Raw genomic sequence first — 6,643 nt, 5'->3', positions numbered from 1 at the left:
CTCCTCTCATTATTGGCAAGTTGAATGGCAACCTTACAATTTCCGGACTAAAATAAAAGTATTTCCCCAAACCATTGTGAGCCAATTCTTTGGGTTAGGGTTCACACTTTGATCATGGTTCTTAGTGACCCATGCATTAGCATAGAAACTCTTGAACCATTAAGATTCTGACTTGTTGGTTGGGGTTGGTGAGAGCTTCCCAACCTCTTCTTCAAACCTCACGTCGGATCTCCAGATATTCACTCTTTTTGAGCATGAAGGGGACCTCGGGGATCACCTTTTTCTTGGCCACAACTTTATAGAAGTGGTCTTGATGGACGTTTGAGATGAATCTTTCCATCTCCCATGACTCGGAGGTGGAAGCAATTGCCTTCCCTTTCCTCTTTCTAGAGATTTCTCCGGCCTTAGGTGCCATTAATGGTTATGGAAAAACAAAAAGCAGAGCTTTTTCCACACCAAACATAAAAGTTTTGCTCATCTTCGAGCAAAAGAAGAAAGAAAGGAGGAGAAGAAGAAGAAATGAAGGAGATGGAGGGGGATTATGGGTTCGACCTAAGGGGGTTTAAGTGTGTATGATGTGTGAAATTGAAGGTGTTAAGGAGGGGTATTTATGAAGGGGTTGGGTTTGGGAGGGAAATGTTTTGAATTTCAATGGTGAGGTAGGTGGGGTTTTATGATGGGTTTTTGGGGAGTAGTAGATAGATGTGAGTGGTGAAGAGAGTGTGGGAAAGAGGGTAGGAGTTGATAGGTGAAGGGGAATAGGTGTTGATGTGATTGGTCAAGGGTATTTAGGGAAGAGTGTTATGGAAAGGTGTGAAGAGGAGATAAAGGGATGTGGGGTAGGTGGGGATCCTGTGAGGTCCACAGATCCTGAGGTGTCAAAGAATTCTGGTCTCTGCACCTTTCTGGCGTTTAAACGCCCACTGTGTGCCATTTCTGGTGTTTAACGCCTTCTCTGCTACCTTTTCTGGCGTTAAACGCCAGGCTGATGCCCTTTTCTAGCGTTAAACGCCAGTCTGTCTGCCAATTCTGGCGTTTAACGCCAGCCAAACACCAGACACCCTTTTCTGTCATTAAACGCTAGTCTGTCTGCCAATTATGGTGTTTAACATCCAGAATGCTGCCAGACTGGGCGTTAAACGCCCATTTTGCTATCCTTACTGGCGTTTAAACACCAGTAAGCCTATCCTCCAGGGTGTGCTATTTTTGACGATGTTTTTGATTCTGCTTTAATTCTGCAGCTGTTTTTGTGACTCCACATGATCATCTACCTAAAGAAAACATAACATGACAATGGAAAACAAATGTCTATAAAAATAAAAATAATTAAATAACATTGGGTTGCCTCCCAATAAGCGCTTCTTTAATATCAATAGCTTGACAGTGAGCTCTTAGAGAGCTTCACAGAGACTCAGAGCTTAATGGTGGCCTCCTAACACCAAACTTAGAAGTTGAGTGTGGGGGCTCTGTTTGACTCTGTATTGAGAGAAGCTTTTCATGCTTTCTCTCCATGGTTACAGAAGAAGATCCTTGAGCCTTAAACACAAGGTAGTCCTCATTCAATTGAAGGACTAACTCTCCTCTATCCACATCAATCAGAGCTCTTGTTGTGGCTAGGAAGGGTCTTCTAAGGATAATGGATTCATCCTCTTCCTTCCCAGTGTCTAGGATTATGAATTCAGCAGGGATGTACAGGCCTTCAACTGTTACTAAGACATCCTTTACAAGTCCATAAGCCTGTTTCCTTGATTTGTCTGTGATCTCTAGTGAGATTCTTGCAGCTTGTACCTCAAAGATCCCTAGTTTCTCTATTACAGAGAGTGGCATGAGGTTTATTCCTGACTCCAGGTCACACAGAGCCTTCTCAAAGGTCATGGTACCTATGGTACTAGGTATTAAGAACTTTCTGGGATCCGATTTCTTCTGAGGTAATTTCAGTCGAACCAAGGCATTCAATTCATTGATGAGCAATGGAAGTTCAACCTCCCAAGTCTCATTACCAAATAACTTGGCATTCAGCTTCATGATTGCTCCTAGATACTAAGCAACTTGCTCTTCAACAATATCTTCATCCTCTTCAGAGGAGAAATACTCAGCAGAGCTCATGAATGGCAACAGTAAGTTCAGTGGAATCTCTATGGTCTCTATATGAGCCTCAAATTCCTTTGGTTCCTCATTAGGGAACTCGTTAGTGGTCAGTGGACGTCCATTGAGGTCTTCCTCACTGGAAATCACTACGTCTTCCTCCTCTATAGGTTCGGCCACTTTGGGTATATTGATGGCCTTGCACTCTCTCTTTGGATTCTCTTCTGTATTGCTTGGGAGAGTATTAGGAGGGATTTCAGTAACTCTTTTACTTAGCTGACCCGCTTGTGCCTCCAAATTTCTGATAGAGGACCTTGTTTCAGTCATGAAACTGAGAGTGGTCTTAGATAGATCAGAGACTATGGTTGCTAAGTCAGAGAGGCTCTGCTTAGAATTTTCTATCTGTTGCTGAGAAGATGATGGAAAAGGCTTGCTATTGCCAAACTTATTTCTCCCACCATTATTATTGAAGCCTTGTTGAGGCTTCTGTTAATCCTTCCATGAGAAATTAGGATGATTCCTCCATGAAGGATTGTAAGTGTTTTCCATAGGATTCTCCCATGTAATTCACCTCTTCCATTGCAGGATTCTCAAGGTCATAAGCTTCTCCTTCAGAGGAGGCTTCTTTAGTACTGCCGGATGCAACTTGCATTCCAGTCAGATTCTGAGAAATCATATTGACTTACTGAGTCAATATTTTGTTCTGAGCCAATATGGCATTCAGAGTATCAATCTCAAGAACTCCTTTCTTCTGAGTCATCCCATTATTCCCAGGATTTCTTTCAGAAGTATACATGAACTGGTTATTTGCAACCATCTTAATGAATTCCTGGGCTTCTGCAGGCGTCTTCTTCAGATGAAGAGATCCGCCAGCAGAGTGATCCAAGGACATCTTGGACAATTTAGACAGACCATCATAGAATATACATAGGATGCTCCATTCTAAAAGCATGTCAAAAGGACACCTTCTGATCAATTGCTTGTATCTTTCCCAAGCTTCAAAGAGGGATTCACCTTCCTTTTGTCTGAAGGTTTGGACTTCTACTCTAAGCTTTCTCATCTTTTGAGGTGGAAAGAATTTGGCCAAGAAAGTATTGACCAACTTTCCTCAAGAGTTCAGGCTTTCTTTAGGTTGTGAGTCCAACCATATCCTAGCTCTATCTCTCACAGCAAAGGGGAAAAGCATAAGTCTATAGACCTCGGGATCAACTCCATTGGTCTTAACAGTGTCACAGATCTGCAAGAATTAACCTAAGAACTGATGAGGATCTTCCAATGGAAGTCCATGAAACTTGCAATTATGCTGCATTAGAGAAACAAATTGAGGCTTAAGCTCAAAGTTGTTTGCTCCAATTGTAGGAATTGAGATGCTTCTTCCACGAAAGTCGGAAGTTGGTGCAGTAAAGTCACCAAGCATCTTCCTTGCATCTCCACCATTGTTGTTGTTTTTGGCTGCCATGTTTACTTCTTTTTCGAAAATTTTTGAAAGGTCTTCTCCAGAGTGTTGTGCTTTAGCTTCTCTTAGCTTCCTCTTCAGAGTCCTTTCAGGTTCAAGATCAGCTTCAACAAGAATGTTCTTATCCTTGTTCCTGCTCATATGAAAAAGAAGAGAACAAAGAAAGAAGAGGAATCCTCTATGTCACAGTATAGAGATTCCTTTGAGAGAGAGTATTCGAATATTACTTAAAAGAAAAGAAAAATATTTTTGTTTTTATTTAATTTATAAGTTAGAATTCGAAATTTAAGAAAAGAAATAAAATTTAAAGAATGAACCTTTCTTAACAAGAAAGTAACAAACTTGAAATTTTTTGAATCAAAACATTAAATTATTAGTAAAGTTTTCGAAAATATTAAATAAAAATAAGAAAAAGATTTTGAAAATTCATTTTGAAGAATTTTCGAAAAATATGAAAGAAAAATGAAAAAGATTTGATTTTGAAAAAGATTTGAAAGGATAGAAATTTTTAAATTGAAATTTTGACTTGACTAACAAGAAACAACTAAATTTTAAAAATTTTTGACTAAGTCAACCCAAAATTTCGAAATTTATGAGTAAAATAAGGAAAAGATATTATTTTTTATTTTTTTGAATTAATGAAGAAAGAGAAAAACAACAAAATGACACAAAACATGAAAATTTAAGATCAAAACAAAAAATACATGCAAGAACATTTTAAATGTCAAGATGAAAACCAAGAACAATTTGAAAATCAAGATGAACCTCAAGAACATATTTTTTTGAAATTTTTAAGAAAAGAAAGATATACAAGACACCAAACTTAGAAATTTTTAAACTTTAGACACTAATAATTCGAAAATGCATATGAAAAACAAGAAAAGACACACAACAAGAAAATTTAAAGATCAAATAAGGAAAATCAACAAGAACAACTTGAAGATCAAGAAAGAACACAATATATGAATTTTTGAAAAATTAAAAACATGCAGTTGACACCAAGCTTAAAATTTGACACTAGACTCAAACAAGAAACACAATTTTTGGTTTTTATGGTTTTATTAAAAAAAAATTTGTATATTTTTCGAAAAAATTTTTGAAAAAAGAAATTAAAGAAATTCAAAATTTTTAATAAGAATTCCAAGATTCATGCAATGTTAGTCTAAAGCTTGAGTCCAAAAGAATTAGACATGGCCAAATGACTAGCCAAGCTTTAGCAGAACAAATACAGACATGTCCTTTCTACAATGGAAAGTGGAAACCTCGGTCCAAAAGATTAGACATGGCTTAAAACCCAGCCAGGCTTCAACATATCTCAAGAAGCTCTAGAATTCATTCTTACAAATTTTTATGAATTTTTCGAAAACTAAAAACATATTTTTTTTTTGAATTTTTCGAAAATAAAAATAAAAAGCTTTAAACATAAAATAAAATTACCTAATCTAAGCAACAAGATGAACCGTCAGTTGTCCAAACTCGAACAATCCCCGGCAACGGCACCAAAAACTTGGTGCACGAAATTGTGATCACACTTTTCACAACTCCGCACAACTAACCAGCAAGTGCACCGGGTCGTCCAAGTAATACCTTACGTGAGTAAGGGTTGATCCCATGGAGATTGTCAGCTTGAAGCAAGCTATGGTCATCCTGTAAATCTTAGTCAGGCGGATTCAAATGGTTATGAGGTTTTGATAATTAAAAGATAAATAAAACATAAAATAAGATAAAGATACTTATGTAATTCATTGGTGGGAATTTTAGATAAGCGTTTGGAGATGCTTTGTTGCTTCTGAACCTCTGCTTTCCTATTGTCTTCTTCTAATCATGCGTGCTCCCTTCCATGGCAAGCTGTATGATCCTCTCGGATGAAAAATACCAGGTACGGTTTCTGCACAGCTAATCAACTGTCGGATTTCTCATCTCGGATGAAAAATACCAGGTACAGCTACCGCATGGCTAATCATCTGTGGGTTCTCACTAGTGTCGAAATAGGATCTCTTTATGCTTTTGCATACTGTCACTACGCCCAACATTCGCAAGTTTGAAGCTCGTCACAGTCATCTCTTCCCAGATCCTACTCGAAATACCACAGACAAGGTTTAGACTTTTCGGATCTCAGAAATGCTGTCAATTAGTCCTAGCCTATACCACGAAGGTTCTAATCTTCCGGACTCGGTCCCTAGATCAGAGACCCAAGAGAATATACTCCGGCTGTCATCCAATGACTACGTTGAACATCATGTAGACCGCTTATGGTTGTCAGGCACGCGGATCTTGGCTAAGCGAGTAATGAAGATAGTGGGTGATTGTCACGGGTCACCCCTTCATTCTGACTTAACTGAATTAAGTACGAGAGTATATCTTGGAGAAGAAGTAGGCGTGAATTGAAAGAGAAACAATAGTACTTGCATTAATTCATGAAGAACAATAGAGCTCCACACCTTAATCTATGAGGTGTAGAAACTCCACCGTAGAAAATACATAAGAGAGAAAAGTCTAGGCATGGCCGAATGGCTAGCCTCTAAATGTAACATAAAATGCTAATACAGTCTCAATACAATAGTAAAAAGTTCTATTTATACTAATTGAGGTTTCAGCTCAAAGTTGTTTGCTCCAATGGCAGGGATGGAGATGCTTCTTCCATGTAAATCGGAATTAGGTGCAGTAAAGTCACCAAGCATCCTCCTTGCATTATTGTTGTTAGGTGCGTCTGCCATCTCCTTTTCTTGTTCGAAAATGTCAGTAAGGTTGTCTCTGGATTGTTGTACTTTAGCTTCTCTTAGTTTTCTCTTCATAGTCCTTTCAGGTTCTGGATAAGCTTCAACAAGAATGCCCATTCCTTGTTCCTGCTCATATGAAAAAGAAGAAGAAAGCAGAAAATATGGAATCCTCTATATCACAGTATAGAGATTTCTTTATGTGAGTACAAGAAGAGAAGAATGTAATGTAAGGAAGAGAAGAGGAAAAACTCGAACACAGAGAGGAGGATGGGGTTCGAATTTTTGGGTGGAAGAGAAGTGTTAGTAGATGAATAAATAAATAGAAGGAGATGAAAGGTGAGAGAATTTCGAAAATTAATTAAAATAAAAATTAAAAATTAAA

At 38.0% G+C, this 6,643-nt stretch overlaps 1 non-coding gene across 1 annotated transcript; it reads left to right on the top strand.

Annotated features, from left to right (window-relative positions):
- Positions 1 to 3,031: 3,031 nt before the first annotated feature.
- LOC112725163 (small nucleolar RNA R71) lies at positions 3,032 to 3,139 on the top strand. Its single transcript, XR_003164287.1, has one exon. It is a non-coding gene; the product is annotated as a small nucleolar RNA R71 (small nucleolar RNA).
- Positions 3,140 to 6,643: the final 3,504 nt, after the last annotated feature.

The sequence above is a fragment of the Arachis hypogaea genome, chromosome 11, assembly GCF_003086295.3.
Source record: "Arachis hypogaea cultivar Tifrunner chromosome 11, arahy.Tifrunner.gnm2.J5K5, whole genome shotgun sequence".
NCBI classification, from domain to species: Eukaryota; Viridiplantae; Streptophyta; class Magnoliopsida; order Fabales; family Fabaceae; genus Arachis; species Arachis hypogaea.
The sequence above is the reverse complement of the archived record's forward strand: the minus strand, read 5'-3'. Positions and strand labels throughout refer to the sequence as shown.